The sequence below is a fragment of the Nothobranchius furzeri genome, chromosome 4 (genome assembly GCF_043380555.1).
Source record: "Nothobranchius furzeri strain GRZ-AD chromosome 4, NfurGRZ-RIMD1, whole genome shotgun sequence".
NCBI classification, from domain to species: domain Eukaryota; kingdom Metazoa; phylum Chordata; class Actinopteri; order Cyprinodontiformes; family Nothobranchiidae; genus Nothobranchius; species Nothobranchius furzeri.
Genome location: NC_091744.1, coordinates 29,135,908 through 29,152,675, shown reverse-complemented (window position 1 = coordinate 29,152,675; position 16,768 = coordinate 29,135,908).

The window sequence follows — 16,768 nt, the reverse complement described above, 5'->3', positions numbered from 1 at the left end:
ATGGAGGCCCTCTGTCAGACCCAGTGTTGACATGTGGCAAGACGCTCCTCGGAGCGCATGTTGCTTGGGCCTCTCTCCTGGAGGCGCTCAGTCAGAACCAGAGGTCACATGTGGCAAGACGCTCCTCGGGGTGCGTCTTGCTTGGGCCTCTCTCCTGGAGGCCCTCTGTCAGACCCAGTGTTGACATGTGGCAAAACGCTCCTCCGGGCGCATCTTGCTTGGGCCTCCCTCCTGGAGGCCCTCAGTAAGACCCATTGTTGACATGTGGCAAGACGCTCCTCGGGGCGCATCTTGATTGGGCCTCTCTCCAGAAGGCCCTCAATCAGACCCAGTGTTGACATGTGGCAAGACGCTCCTCGGGGCGCGTCTTGCTTGGGCCTCTCTCCTGGAGGCGCTCAGTCAGACTGAGTAGTGACATGTGGCCTGACGCTCCTCAGGGCGCGTCTTGCTTGGGCCTCTCTCCTGGAGGCGCTCAGTGAGACCCAGTGTTGACATGTGGCAAGACGCTCCACGGGGCGCGTCTTGCTTGGGCTTCTCTCCTGGAGGCCCTCAGTCAGACCCATTGTTGACATGTGGCAAGACGCTCCTCGGGGCACGTCTTGCTTGGGCCTCTCTCCTGGAGGCGCTCAGTCAGACCGAGTAGTGACATGTGGCAAGACGCTCCTCGGGGTGCGTCTTGCTTGGACCTCTCTCCTGGAGGCGCTCAGTTAGACCGAGTAGTGACATGTCGCAAGACGCTCCTCGGGGCGCGTCTTGCTTGGGCCTCTCTCCTGGAGGCGCTCAGACAGACCGAGTGCTGACATAAGGCAAGATGCTCCTCGGGGCGCGTCTTGCTTAGGCCTCTCTCCTGGAGGCGCTCAGTCAGACCGAGTAGTGACATGTGGCAAGACGCTCCTCGGGGCGCGTCTTGCTTGGGCCTCTCTCCTGGAGGCGCTCAGTTAGACCGAGTAGTGACATGTCGCAAGACGCTCCTCGGGGCGCGTCTTGCTTGGGCCTCTCTCATGGAGGCCCTCTGTCAGACCCAGTGTTGACATGTGGCAAGACGCTCCTCGGGGCGCATGTTGCTTGGGCCTCTCTCCTGGAGGCGCTCAGTCAGAACCAGAGGTCACATGTGGCAACACGCTCCTCGGGGTGCGTCTTGCTTGGGCCTCTCTCCTGGAGGCCCTCTGTCAGACCCAGTGTTGACATGTGGCAAAACGCTCCTCCGGGCGCATCTTGCTTGGGCCTCTCTCCTGGAGGCCCTCAGTAAGACCCATTGTTGACATGTGGCAAGACGCTCCTCGGGGCGCATCTTGCCTGGGCCTCTCTCCAGAAGGCCCTCAATCAGACCCAGTGTTGACATGTGGCAAGACGCTCCTCGGGGCGCGTCTTGCTTGGGCCTCTCTCCTGGAGGCGCTCAGTCAGACTGAGTAGTGACATGTGGCCTGACGCTCCTCGGGGCGCGTCTTGCTTGGGCCTCTCTCCTGGAGGCGCTCAGTCAGACCCAGTGTTGACATGTGGCAAGACGCTCCAAGGGGCGCGTCTTGCTTGGGCTTCTCTCCTGGAGGCCCTCAGTCAGACCCATTGTTGACATGTGGCAAGACGCTCCTCGGGGCACGTCTTGCTTGGGCCTCTCTCCTGGAGGCGCTCAGTCAGACCGAGTAGTGACATGTTGCAAGACGCTCCTCGGGGTGCGTCTTGCTTGGACCTCTCTCCTGGAGGCGCTCAGTTAGACCGAGTAGTGACATGTCGCAAGACGCTCCTCGGGGCGCGTCTTGCTTGGGCCTCTCTCCTGGAGGCGCTCAGTCAGACCGAGTGCTGACATAAGGCAAGATGCTCCTCGGGGCGCGTCTTGCTTGGGCCTCTCTCCTGGAGGCGCTCAGTCAGACCCAGTGGTGACATGTGGCAAGACGCTCCTCGGGGCGCATCTTGCTTGGGCCTCTCTCCTGGAGGCGCTCAGTCAGACCCAGTGTTGACACGTGGCAAGACGCTCCTCGGGGCGCGTCTTGCTTGGACCTCTCTCCTGGAGGCGCTCAGTTAGACCGAGTAGTGACATGTCGCAAGACGCTCCTCGGGGCGCGTCTTGCTTGGGCCTCTCTCATGGAGGCCCTCTGTCAGACCCAGTGTTGACATGTGGCAAGACGCTCCTCGGGGCGCATGTTGCTTGGGCCTCTCTCCTGGAGGCGCTCAGTCAGAACCAGAGGTCACATGTGGCAAGACGCTCCTCGGGGTGCGTCTTGCTTGGGCCTCTCTCCTGGAGGCCCTCTGTCAGACCCAGTGTTGACATGTGGCAAAACGCACCTCCGGGCGCATCTTGCTTGGGCCTCCCTCCTGGAGGCCCTCAGTAAGACCCATTGTTGACATGTGGCAAGACGCTCCTCGGGGCGCATCTTGATTGGGCCTCTCTCCAGAAGGCCCTCAATCAGACCCAGTGTTGACATGTGGCAAGACGCTCCTCGGGGCGCGTCTTGCTTGGGCCTCTGTCCTGGAGGCGCTCAGTGAGACCCAGTGTTGACATGTGGCAAGACGCTCCACGGGGCGCTTCTTGCTTGGGCTTCTCTCCTGGAGGCCCTCAGTCAGACCCATTGTTGACATGTGGCAAGACGCTCCTCGGGGCACGTCTTGCTTGGGCCTCTCTCCTGGAGGCGCTCAGTCAGACCGAGTAGTGACATGTGGCAAGACGCTCCTCGGGGTGCGTCTTGCTTGGACCTCTCTCCTGGAGGCGCTCAGTTAGACCGAGTAGTGACATGTCGCAAGACGCTCCTCGGGGCGCGTCTTGCTTGGGCCTCTCTCCTGGAGGCGCTCAGACAGACCGAGTGCTGACATAAGGCAAGATGCTCCTCGGGGCGCGTCTTGCTTAGGCCTCTCTCCTGGAGGCGCTCAGTCAGACCGAGTAGTGACATGTGGCAAGACGCTCCTCGGGGCGCGTCTTGCTTGGGCCTCTCTCCTGGAGGCGCTCAGTTAGACCGAGTAGTGACATGTCGCAAGACGCTCCTCGGGGCGCGTCTTGCTTGGGCCTCTCTCATGGAGGCCCTCTGTCAGACCCAGTGTTGACATGTGGCAAGACGCTCCTCGGGGCGCATGTTGCTTGGGCCTCTCTCCTGGAGGCGCTCAGTCAGAACCAGAGGTCACATGTGGCAAGACGCTCCTCGGGGTGCGTCTTGCTTGGGCCTCTCTCCTGGAGGCCCTCTGTCAGACCCAGTGTTGACATGTGGCAAAACGCTCCTCCGGGCGCATCTTGCTTGGGCCTCTCTCCTGGAGGCCCTCAGTAAGACCCATTGTTGACATGTGGCAAGACGCTCCTCGGGGCGCATCTTGCTTGGGCCTCTCTCCAGAAGGCCCTCAATCAGACCCAGTGTTGACATGTGGCAAGACGCTCCAAGGGGCGCGTCTTGCTTGGGCTTCTCTCCTGGAGGCCCTCAGTCAGACCCATTGTTGACATGTGGCAAGACGCTCCTCGGGGCACGTCTTGCTTGGGCCTCTCTCCTGGAGGCGCTCAGTCAGACCGAGTAGTGACATGTGGCAAGACGCTCCTCGGGGTGCGTCTTGCTTGGACCTCTCTCCTGGAGGCGCTCAGTTAGACCGAGTAGTGACATGTCGCAAGACGCTCCTCGGGGCGCGTCTTGCTTGGGCCTCTCTCCTGGAGGCGCTCAGTCAGACCGAGTGCTGACATAAGGCAAGATGCTCCTCGGGGCGCGTCTTGCTTGGGCCTCTCTCCTGGAGGCGCTCAGTCAGACCCAGTGGTGACATGTGGCAAGACGCTCCTCGGTGCGCATCTTGCTTGGGCCTCTCTCCTGGAGGCGCTCAGTCAGACCCAGTGTTGACACGTGGCAAGACGCTCCTCGGGGTGCGTCTTGCTTGGACCTCTCTCCTGGAACCGCTCAGTCAGACCCAGTGTTGACATGTGGCAAGACACTCCTCGCGGCGCGTCTTGCTTGGGCCTCTCTCATGGAGGCCCCCTGTCAGACCCAGTGTTGACATGTGTCAAGACGCTCCTCGGGGCGCGTCTTGCTTTGGCCTCTCTCCTGGAGGCGCTCAGTCAGACCGGGTGCTGACATGTGGCAAGAAGCTCCTCGGGGTGCGTGTTGCTTGGGCTTCTCTCCTGGAGGCCCTCAGTAAGACCCATTGTTGACATGTGGCAAGACGCTCCTCGGGGCGCGTCTTGCTTGGGCCTCTCTCCAGAAGGCCCTCAATCAGACGCAGTGTTGACACGTGGCAAGACGCTCCTCGGGGCGCGTCTTGCTTGGGCCTCTCTCCTGGAGGCGCTCAGTCAGACTGAGTAGTGACATGTGGCCTGATGCTCCTCGGGGAGCATCTTGCTTGGGCCTCTCTCCTGGAGGCGCTCAGTCAGACCGAGTGCTGACATGTGGAAAGACGCTCCTCGGGGCGCGTCTTGCTTGGGCTTCTCTCCTGGAGGCGCTCAGAAAGACCCAGTGTTGACATGTGACAAGACGCTCCTCGGGGCGCGTCTTGCTTGGGCCTCTCTCCTGGAGGCGCTCAGTCAGACCCAGTGGTGACCTGTGGCAAGACACTCCTCGGAGCGCGTCTTGCTTGGGCCTCTCTCCTGGAGCCCCTCTGTCAGACCCAGTGTTGGCATGTGGCAAGACGCTCCTCAAGGCGCGTCTTGGTTGGGCCTTTCTCCTGGAGGCGCTCAGTCAGACCCAGTGGTGACATATGGCAAGAAGCTCCTCAGGGCGCGTATTGCTTGGGCCTCTCTCCTGGATGCCCTCTGTCAGACCGAGTGTTGACATGTGGCAAGACTCTCCTCGGGGCGCGTCTTGCTTGGGCTTCTCTCATGGAGGCCCTCAGTCAGACCCAGTGTTGACATGTGTCAAGACGCTCCTCGGGGCGTGTCTTGCTTGGGCCTCTCTCCTGGAGGCGCTCAGTCAGACCCAGTGTTGACATGTTGCAAGAGGCTCCTCGGGGCGCGTCTTGCTTGGGCCTCTCTCCTGGAGGCGCTCAAACAGACCGAGTAGTGACATGTGGCAAGACGCTCCTCGGGGCGCGTCTTGCTGGGGCTTCTCTCATGGAGGCACTCAGTCAGATCCAGTGTTGACATGTGGCAAGACGCTCCTCGGGGCGCATCTTGCTTGGACCTCTCTCCCTGAGGCGCTCAGTCAGACCGAGTAGTGACATATGGCAAGACGCTCCTCGGGGCGCGTCTTGCTTGGACCTCTCTCCCTGAGGCGCTCAGTCAGACCCAGTGGTTACATTTGGCAAGACACTCCTCGGGGCGCGTCTTGCTTGGGCCTCTCTCCAGAAGGCCCTCAATCAGACCCAGTGTTGACGCATGGCAAGACGCTCCTCGGGGCGCGTCTTGCTTGGGCCTCTCTCCTGGAGGCACTCAGTCAGACTGAGTAGTGACATGTGGCCTGACGCTCCTCGGGGCGCATGTTGCTTGGGCCTCTCTCCTGGAGGCGCTCAGTCAGACCAAGTGGTGACATGTGGCAAGACACTCCTCGGGGCGCATCTTGCTTGGGCCTCTCTCCTAGAGGCCCTCTGTCAGACCCAGTGTTGACATGTGTGAGGACGCTCCTCGGGGCGCGTCTTGCTTTGAACTCTCTCCTGGAGGCGCTCAGTCAGACCGAGTGCTGACATGTGGCAAGAAGCTCCTTGGGGCGCGTCTTGCTTGGGCTTCTCTCCTGGAGGACCTCAGTAAGACCCATTGTTGACATGTGGCAAGACGCTCCTCGGGGCGCGTCTTGCTTGGGCCTCTCTCCTGGAGGCGCTCAGTCAGACCGAGTGCTGACATGTGGCAAGACGCTCCTTGGGGCGCGTCTTGCTTGGGCTTCTCTCCTGGAGGCGCTCAGAAAGACCCAGTGTTGACATGTGACAAGACACTCCTCGGGGCACGTCTTGCTTGGGCCTCTCTCCTGGAGGCGCTCAGTCAGAACCAGAGGTGACATGTGGCAAGACGCACCTCGGGGCGCGTCTTGCTTGGGCCTCTCTCCTGGAGGCCCTCTGTCATACCCAGTGTTGACATGTGGCAAGACGCTCCTCCGGGCGCATCTTGCTTGGGCCTCTCTCCTGGAGGCCCTCAGTCAGACCCATTGTTGACATGTGGCAAGACGCTCCTCGGGGCGCGTCTTGCTTGGGCCTCTCTCCTGGAGGCGCTCAGTCAGACCGAGTGCTGACATAAGGCAAGACGCTCCTCGGGGCGCATCTTGCTGGGGCCTCTCTCCTGGAGCCGCTCAATCAGACCCAGTGGTGACACGTGGAAAGACGCTCCTCGGGGCGCGTCTTGCTTGGGCCTCTCTCCTGGAGGCGCTCAGTCAGACCCAGTGTTGACACGTGGCAAGACGCTCCTCGGGGCGCGTCTTGCTTGGGCCTCTCTGCTGGAGGCGCTCAGTCAGACTCAGTGTTGGCATGTGGCGAGACACTCCTCGGGGCGCGTCTTGGTTGGGCCTCTCTCCTGGAGGCGCTCATTCAGACCCAGTGGTGACATGTGGCAAGACGCTCCTCGGGGCGCTCATTGCTTGGGCCTCTCTCCTGAATGCCCTCTGTCAGACCGAGTGTTGACATGTGGCAAGACTCTCCTCGGGGCGCGTCTTGCTTGGGCTTCTCTCATGGAGGCCCTCAGTCCGACCCAGTGTTGACATGTGTCAAGACGCTCCTCGGGGCGTGTCTTGCTTGGGCCTCTCTCCTGGAGGCGCTCAGTCAGACCCAGTGTTGACATGTGGCAAGACGCTCCTCTGGGCGCGTCTTGCTTGGGCTTCTCTCCTGGAGGCCCTCAGTCAGACCCATTGTTGACATGTGGCAAGACGCTCCTCGGGGCACGTCTTGCTTGGGCCTCTCTCCTGGAGGCGCTCAGTCAGACCGAGTAGTGACATTTGGCAAGACGCTCCTCGGGGCGCGTCTTGCTTGGGCCTCTCTCCTGGAGGCGCTCAGTCAGACCGAGTGCTGACATAAGGCAAGACGCTCCTCGGGGCGCGTCTTGCTGGGGCCTCTCTCCTTGAGGTGCTTAATCAGACCCAGTGGTGACACGTGGCAAGACGCTCCTCTGGGCGGGTCTTGCTTTGGCCTCTCTCCTGGAGGAGCTCAGTCAGACCCAGTGGTGACACGTGGCAAGACGCTCCTCGAGGCGCATCTTGCTTGGGCCTCTCTCCTGGAGGCGCTAAGTCAGACCCAGTGCTGACACGTGGCAAGACGCTCCTCGGGGCACGTCTTGCTTGGGCCTCTCTCCTGGAGGCGCTCAGTCAGACACAGTGTTGACATGTGGCAAGACACTCCTCGGGGCGCGTCTTGATTGGGTTTCTCTCATGGAGGCCCTCAGTAAGACCCATTGTTGACATGTGGAAAGAAGCTCCTCGGGGAGCGTCTTGCTTTGGCTTCTCTCCTGGAGGCCCTCAGTCAGACCCATTGTTGACATGTGGCAAGACGCTCCTCGAGGCGCGTATTGCTTGGGCCTCTCTACTGGATGCCCTCTGTCAGACCCAGTTTTGACATGTGGCAAGACGCTCCTCGGGGCGCGTGTTGCTTGGACCTTTCTCCTGGAGGCGCTCAGTCAGACCGAGTAGTGACATGTGGCAAGACGCTCCTCGGGGTGCGTCTTGCTTGGGCCTCTCTCCTGGAGGCGCTCAATTAGACCCAGTGTTGACATGCGGCAAGACGCTCCTCGGGGCGCGTATTGCTTGGGCTTCTCTCCTGGAGGCCGTCAGTCAGACCCATTGTTGACATGTGGCAAGAAGCTCCTCGGGGCGCTTCTTGCTTGGGCCTCTCTCATGGAGGCCCTCAGTCAGACCCATTGTTGACATGTGGCAAGACGCTCCACGGGGCACGTCTTGCTTGGGCCTCTCTCCTGGAGGCGCTCAGTCAGACCGAGTAGTGACATGTGGCAAGACGCTCCTCGGGGCGCGTCACAGCGTCAACACTGAGTCTGACTGAGCGCCTCCAGGAGAGAAGCCCAAGCAAGACGCGCCCTGAGGAGCTTCTTGCCACATGTCAGCACTCGGTCTGACTGAGCGCCTCCAGGAGAGAGGCCAAAGCAAGACGCGCCCCGAGGAGCGTCTTGACACATGTCAACACTGGGTCTGACAGAGGGCCTCCATGAGAGAGGCCCAAGCAAGACGCGCCCCGAGGAGTGTCTTGCCACATGTCAACACTGGGTCTGACAGAGGGCCTCCAGGAGAGAGGCCCAAGCAAGAAGCGCCCCGAGGAGCGTCTTGCCACATGTCAACAATGGTTCTTACTGAGGGCCTCCGGGAGAGAAGTCCAAGCAAGACGCGCCCCGAGGAGCTTCTTGCCACATGTCAGCACTCGGTCTGACTGAGTGCCTCCAGGAGAGAGGCCAAAGCAAGACGCCCCCCGAGGAGCGTCTTGACACATGTCAACACTGGGTCTGACAGAGGGCCTCCATGAGAGAGGCCCAAGCAAGACGCGCCCCGAGGAGCGTCTTGCCACATGTCAACAATGGTTCTTACTGAGGGCCTCCGGGAGAGAAGTCCAAGCAAGACGCGCCCCGAGGAGCTTCTTGCCACATGTCAACAATGGGTCTGACTGAGGGCCTCCAGGAGAGAAGCCAAAGCAAGACGCGCCCCGAGGAGCTTCTTTCCAGATGTCAACAATGGGTCTTACTGTGGGCCTCCATGAGAGAAGCCCAAGCAAGACGCGCCCCGAGGAGTGTCTTGCCACATTTCAACACTGTGTCTGACTGAGCGCCTCCAGGAGAGAGGCCTAAGCAAGACGTGCCCCGAGGAGCGTCTTGCCACGTGTCAACACTGGGTCTGACTTAGCGCCTCCAGGAGAGAGGCCCAAGCAAGATGATACCCACACGTACAACACCCAAGAAAAAAAAAGATCTCGCTGTCTGTACTGGGTGTACTCTCAGTAGTCGCAGTTGCTCAGGCCATGGTGGTACGCTCACATAACGCCTCTGAGATACGTCCCATCACACCACCTCCTACACTACTCGCGAAGGAGTATTCAACACCCCCTTTGTTCGAAGACAACCATTATAACGAGCACAGCACAACGCTTGCCGCACGCAAAGACAACATGCAGGAGACAACGCTACCACCTGTCGTGAGAACAACGGATTCGAGTGACAACGATCGCGAGTATGACAAGCACATTACAGCACCCTCTGTGCACGAAGACCAGGTGCAGGAGACAACGCTACCACCTGTCGTGAGAAACAAGAGTTTGGTTAACAATGATCATAGTCGTGTCCCATTGTAAACTGGGCGCGCCATCGCACACATCGTACATGTGTGTTAACCCACCTGTATGCGACAGACTTTGTGTGTTGCATGACATCGAGATGTATTGACGTTTGTGTCAATACAGGACTCTCTAAGCTGGGAGCTGGACGATAACGACCCGTGCATGCGCCACACAAAAGGTAACTCGACTAACTACAAAACGCATATTGTGATGTAGAAAGTTGGCTCGACTGTTTGAATCAGCTGCAGCTGCGGTTTACTCACAAAGTGAATCGCACGCTTGTTAGAAGTACATTCGGAGCACTTAAAAAATACATTGCTCTCATCGAGTTCCATCTCAGCGTTCACCGGCTGATGAGCAAGAGCGTGACATGGGATCGCCAGGAACTTACTTAAGGACTATCATCTCATTTGGCATTTACTCACGGACCCAAGAAACCAGTTCCGAAAAATGGTCGAGAATTATAACTTGTCTAATAGCAACTGGAAGATATGTTGCGTCATAAGCCTCTGATGGTTCACAAGGTGCACGGTCCACTCGAAATCCTAATGCTGTATTTGTAGTACATACACTAAGTCTTCTCTGTTGATGTCAGACTAGAGTTTTATTAGAGTTTTACTTTGCAACAATGGGATTCGAGCAATTGATGTGTATATTTTTAATAGTGCACAATGCTACTATTCCTAGGCTGAATGTACGACATGGCTCTTATGTATCATTATGTATCGTTTCCATTAAGTACAAATTTAAATAAAGTCCCTCTGTCCTCAGTGCTAGGTTGTGGGTTTAATACACATTATTATGATCAACCTGTTGAACAGTATAATAACAATATTCCTGTAAAAGTCATTTAGTAATGAACAACCTCAGTTCTGTGAAAGAACATCATGTCTCTGATGTGTACACTGCAGGCCTGACCGGGGTTTGCACGCAAGGGCCTGTGTGTGTGTGTGTGTGTGTGTGTGTGTGTGTGTGTGTGTGTGTGTGTGTGTGTGTGTGTGTGTGTGTGTGTGTGTGTGAAACAAATAAAGATAAATATAGCTAGTGCGGCCACGAGCGGTCGTGCAGGGTAGAGGCTGCGCGAAAACGCCTCTAAAAACAAGCGCGTGCCCACGCCCGATCCGTGGAAGCACGTAGATCTAGCAAACGTACTAGCAGAAATCAACGATCGCACACGGGTCATTGAGTGTGTACAGGGTTCGTCTGCGTGTGTGGCATTGGGCAATCTAGCGGCAACTGTGTGGCCTGAAGGCGGAACCGGCCAACCCGTCGCCCTCACCATCGTTGCGCTTCGAGATGAACTATTGCTAAAGATGATCGTCCTCATCAACCACGGCGCTACCAGAGTAGCTCGTAACGAAGACCCTCTCCGCGACCTCGCGGCCAGTGTGCGCAGTGTACAGCAAATGACAAACGATGTTGCGAGCGATATATTGGAAAAACTTTGCACTGACGCGACGGTCGCCACTGCAGGTTGTGCGAGTCTCGCGCAAAGTGCCATATCAAACGTGCGCAAGCTAGTGACAAGCAACTTCACCAGATCCGTAGATTCTGCATACGCTCGGATACGAATGAAAGTATCGAGAGATAACACCGACACAAGTTGCGCGACGGCGCTGGCTGCAGTCGCTACAACACTGGATTTATTAATCAACGTAATTGTGATCGTAATGGCGTTTCGAGTGTGCACCAGAAACTACAACCAGTACTACAGAAAACTGGCATGAGGGTCGCGGTCTAACGTTATGTTGGTGTCTCGCATCGACCGTCGACGGCCGTTTGCCAGCGGCTGAAAATGGCAGTTGACGAAATGGAAACGCCGACCGTCGATAGTGCACTCTCGCAAGTTCCAACCGCACCATCTCAGGAGACAGACCACAGAGTCATATTAGCGGAGGGTAGATAGAAAATGCGCAAACCGCCGCAACCGCCCATATACATACTATACGAGTTCAACATAGAGTGGAGTAAGAAGTTACTACCGATTGTATTTCCAACGTGCAAGCAGCTGGTGTTTGACGCTTTACTTGAGTATCACAGAGGTTGCGATGTCCTGTGTTCCACGAGCGCATGGAAACAAGTGAACGAACTTCTACGGACCGTACTGTTGGGGTATGAGCGAGCTGTAAAATCAATACACGCTAGACACGCGGACTTTGCCGCGTTACTGGACACGCATATCGCCACAACAAAACCGGGTCAAGTGTTCGGGGCATCACCGCGCTCGACTATACACGTCTTGGCCTACCACGAGTACATGAGCCCACAGATCCTAAGCGAGGTAGAAGCCGTTGTGTCTACCCAACGCAAATTCAGCACAGCCGTGCGCGCTAAGACAAGTCCCTCTAGACTGCTGGAAATTTTGGAAACGTGGAAGGCTGGCGTGTACGCGCTTTCTACACATCTCAACGGTATGATCGCGATACTCTCGGCCGCACAACAAGTAATGGTCATGTGTTCGGAAGGTCTGATCAGGTCTGACATGACCGGTTGTCAATCGACGTCGAGCGTGCACTCACACACGGATATCCTGGCGTACAGTAAAGCGACGTCGACCTCTAAGCTCACGTTGATCGCCGATGTTTCGAAGGGCAATCGAGTGTGTTGGCTGACGAAAGCTATGGTGACCGACGGTCGCGTCGACTACAATGTGCCTCATTGCGACTGGAGAGGCGTATGTGATCCTTTGCAAATCGATAACACCACCGCGGTCGAGTGCGAAGTCACGGTCGGCGGCGTGTTGTCCTTACTGTTTCCCATACAATGTGACGGTCCGTTTCACGGACCGGTGTGTTACGACCCGACTAACGAAACGTACCAGGTGATAACATTGCATCCGCCCATTACAGCGGAGCGAGCGTTTTGCCACACTCCCAAACCAAGGTTAATAGTTGTAGCGCACGCCCTTTCGGACCTCGGTGCACGTGAAACACTGGCGTACACTCACAACATCACGCTCGAGACAGCTCAAGCGTTACGCGAAACAAAGGACGTGTTCAAATCCATAGAGAATATACGGTCTTTAGCGTATGCGTATATAAAGGAGGTCGATGACATTTACAGACCTGGCGGCGTGGGCACCACAGTAGAACAACAAGGTGCTCTCAAGCGCACACAGATACTGGCCGCATTATCACTCGCGATGTCTATCCTGACATGCCCGTTTCTGATTTCTATGTATATTAAATTATGACAAGAGCTACGGTGGTTACGATTACACTCTGACCACGTGCCTTAGTTTCTGCTAGTGACCTATAAATACATTTGCCCACTTGCTCTCACTGCCATTAAAGCGGCTGTACCCACACGTACAACACCCAAGAAAAAAAAAGATCTCGCTGTCTGTACTGGGTGTACTCTCAGTAGTCGCAGTTGCTCAGGCCATGGTGGTACGCTCACATAACGCCTCTGAGATACGTCCCATCACACCACCTCCTACACTACTCGCGAAGGAGTATTCAATACCCCCTTTGTACGAAGACAACCATTATAACGAGCACAGCACAACGCTTGCCGCACGTGAAGACAACATGCAGGAGACAACGCTACCACCTGTCGTGAGAACAACGGATTCGAGTGACAATGATCGCGACTATGACGAGCACATTACACCACCCTCTGTGCACGAAGACCAGGTGCAGGAGACAACGCTAACACCTGTGGTGAGAAACAAGAGTTTGGTTAACAATGATCATCGTCGTGTCCCATTGTAAACTGGGCGTGCCATCGCACACATCGTACATGTGTGTTAACCCACCTGTATGCGACAGACTTTGTGTGTTGCATGACATCGAGATGTATTGACGTCTGTGTCAATACAGGACTCTCTATAAGCCGGGAGCTGGACGCTAACGACCCGTGCATGCGCCACACAAAAGGTATCATACATGTGCTAACCCACCTGTATGCGACAGACTTTGTGTGTTGCATGACATCGAGATGTATTGACGTCTGTGTCAATACAGGACTCTCTAAGCTGGGAGCTGGACGCTAACAACCCGTGCATGCGCCACACAAAAGGTATCGTACATGTGTTAACCCACCTGTATGCGACAGACTATGTGTGTTGCATGACATCGAGATGTATTGACGTCTGTGTCAATACAGGACTCTCTAAGCTGAGAGCTGGACGATAACGACCCGTGCATGCGCCACACAAAAGGTAACTCGACTAACTACAAAACGCATATTGTGATGTAGAAAGTTGGCTCGACTGTTTGAATCAGCTGCAGCTTCGGTTTACTCACAAAGTGAATCGCACGCTTGTTAGAAGTACATTCGGAGCACTTAAAAAATACATCGCTCTCATCGAGTTCCGTCTCAGCGTTCACCGGCTGATGGGCAAGAGCGTGACATGGGATCGCCAGGAACTTACTTAAGGACTATCATCTCATTTGGCATTTACTCACGGACCCAAGAAACCAGTTCCGAAAAATCGTCAAGAATTATAACTTGTCTAATAGCAACTGGAAGATATGTTGCGTCATAAGCCTCTGATGGTTCACAAGGTTCACTGTCCACTCGAAATCCTAATGCTGTATTTGTAGTACATACTCTAAGTCTTCTCTGTTGATGTCGGACTAGAGTTTTATTAGAGTTTTACTTTGCAACAATGGGATTCGAGCAATTGATGTGTATATTTTTAATAGTGCACAATGCTGCTATTCCTAGGCTGAATGTACGACATGGCTCTTATGTATCATTATGTATCGTTTCCATTAAGTACTAATGGCATTTACTCACGGACCCAAGAAACCAGTTCCGAAAAATGGTCGAGAATTATAACTTGTCTAATAGCAACTGGAAGATATGTTGCCTCATAAGCCTCTGATGGTTCACAAGGTGCACGGTCCACTCTAAATCCTAATGCTGTATTTGTAGTACATACACTAAGTCTTCTCTGTTGATGTCAGACTAGAGTTTTATTAGAGTTTTACTTTGCAACAATGGGATTCGAGCAATTGATGTGTATATTTTTAATAGTGCACAATGCTACTATTCCTAGGCTGAATGTGTGACATGGCTCTTATGTATCATTATGTATCGTTTCCATTAAGTACTAATTTAAATAAAGTCCCTCTTTCCTCAGTGCTAGGTTGTGGGTTTAAGTGGCAAGACGCTCCTCGGGGCGCATATTGCTTGGGCCTCTCTCCTGGATGCCCTCTGTCAGACCGAGTGTTGACATGTGGCAAGACTCTCCTCGGGGCGCGTCTTGCTTGGGCTTCTCTCATGGAGGCCGTCAGTCAGACCCAGTGTTGACATGTGTCAAGACGCTCCTCGGGGCGTGTCTTGCTTGGGCCTCTCTCCTGGAGGCGCTCAGTCAGACCCAGTGTTGACATGTGGCAAGACGCTCCTCGGGGCGCGTCTTGCTTGGGCTTCTCTCCTGGAGGCCCTCAGTCAGACCCATTGTTGACATGTGGCAAGACGCTCCTCGGGGCACGTCTTGCTTGGGCCTCTCTCCTGGAGGCGCTCAAACAGACCGAGTAGTGACATGTGGCAAGACGCTCCGCTGGGCGCGTCTTGCTGGGGCTTCTCTCATGGAGGCACTCAGTCAGACCCAGTGTTGACATGTGGCAAGATGCTCCTCGGGGCGCGTCTTGCTTGGACCTCTCTCCCTGAGGCGCTCAGTAAGACCGAGTAGTGACATGTGGCAAGACGCTCCTCGGGGCGCGTCTTGCTTGGGCCTCTCTCATGGAGGCCCTCTGTCAGACCCAGTGTTGACATGTGTCAAGACGCTCCTCGGGGGGCGTCTTGCTTTGTCCTCTCTCCTGGAGGCACTCAGTCAGACCGAGTGCTGACATGTGGCAAGAAGCTCCTCGTGGCGCGTCTTGCTTGGACTTCTCTCCCGGAGGCCCTCAGTAAGAACCATTGTTGACATGTGGCAAGACGCTCCTCGGGACGCGTCTTGCTTGGGCCTCTCTCCAGAAGGCCCTCAATCAGACCCAGTGTTGACACGTGGCAAGACGCTCCTCGGGGCGCGTCTTGCTTGGGCCTCTCTCCTGGAGGCGCTCAGTCAGACTGAGTAGTGACATGTGGCCTGACGCTCCTCGGGGCGCGTGTTGCTTGGGCCTCTCTCCTGAAGGCGCTCAGTCAGACCAAGTGGTGACATGTGGCAAGACAATCCTCGGGGCGCATCTTGCTTGGTCCTCTCTCCTGGAGGCCCTCTGTCAGACCCAGTGTTGACATGTGGCAAGACACTCCTCGGGGCGCGTCTTGCTTGGGCCTCTCTCATGGAGGCCCTCTGTCAGACCCAGTGTTGACATGTGTCAAGACGCTCCTCGGGGCACGTCTTGCTTTGGCCTCTCTCCTGGAGGCGCTCAGTCAGACAGAGTGCTGACATGTGGCAAGAAGCTCCTCGGGGCGCGTCTTGCTTGGGCGTCTCTCCTGGAGGCCCTCAGTAATTCCCATTGTTGACATGTGGTAAGACGCTCCTCGGGGCGGGTCTTGCTTGGGCCTCTCTCCTGGAGGCGCTCAGTCAGACTGAGTAGTGACATGTGGCCTGACGCTCCTCGGGGCGCGTGTTGCTTGGGCCTCTCTCCTGGAGGCGCTCAGTCAGACCAAGTGGTGACATGTGGCAAGACACTCCTCGGGGCGCGTCTTGCTTGGGCCTCTCTCGTGGAGGCCCTCTGTCATACCCAGTGTTGACATGTGTCAAGACGCTCCTCGGGGCGCTTCTTGCTTGGGCTTCTCTCCTGGAGGCCCTCAGTCAGACCCATATTTGGCATATGGCAAGACGCTCCTCGGGGCGTGTCTTGCTTGGGCCTCTCTCCTGGAGGCGCTCAGTCAGACTGAGTAGTGACATGTGGCCTGACTATCCTCGGGGCACATCTTGCTTGGGCCTCTCTCCTGGAGGCGCTCAGTCAGACCCAGTGGTGACATGTGGCAAGACACTCCTCGGGGCGCGTCTTGCTTGGGCCTCTCACGTGGAGGCCCTCTGTCAGACCCAGTGTTGACATGTGTCAAGAAGCTCCTCGGGGCGCGTCTTGCTTGGGCTTCTCTCCTGGAGGCCCACAGTCAGACCCAGTGTTGGCATGTGGCAAGACTCTCCTCAGGGCGCGTCTTGGTTGCGCCTCTCTCCTGGAGGCGCTCAGTCAGACCCAGTGGTGACATGTGGCAAGACGCTCCTCGGGGCGCGTATTGCTTGGGCCTCTCTCCTGGATGCTCTCTGTCAGACCGAGTGTTGACATGTGGCAAGACTCTCCTCGGGGCGCGTCTCTCTTGGGCTTCTCTCATGGAGGCCCTCAGTCAGACCCAGTGTTGACATGTGTCAAGACGCTCCTCGGGGCGTGTCTTGCTTGGGCCTCTCTCCGAGAGGCGCTCAGTCAGACCCAGTGTTGACATGTGGCAAGACGCTCCTCCGGGCGCGTCTTGCTTGGGCTTCTCTCCTGGAGGCCCTCAGTCAAACCCATTGTTGACATGTGGCAAGACGCTCCTCGGGGCACGTCTTGCTTGGGCTTCTCTCCTGGAGGCGCTCAAACAGACCGAGTAGTGACATGTGGCAAGACGCTCCTCGGGGCGCGTCTTGCTGGGGCTTCTCTCATGGAGGCACTCAGTCAGACCCAGTGTTGACATGTGGCAAGACACTCCTCGGGGCGCGTCTTGCTTGGACCTCTCTCATGGAGGCCCT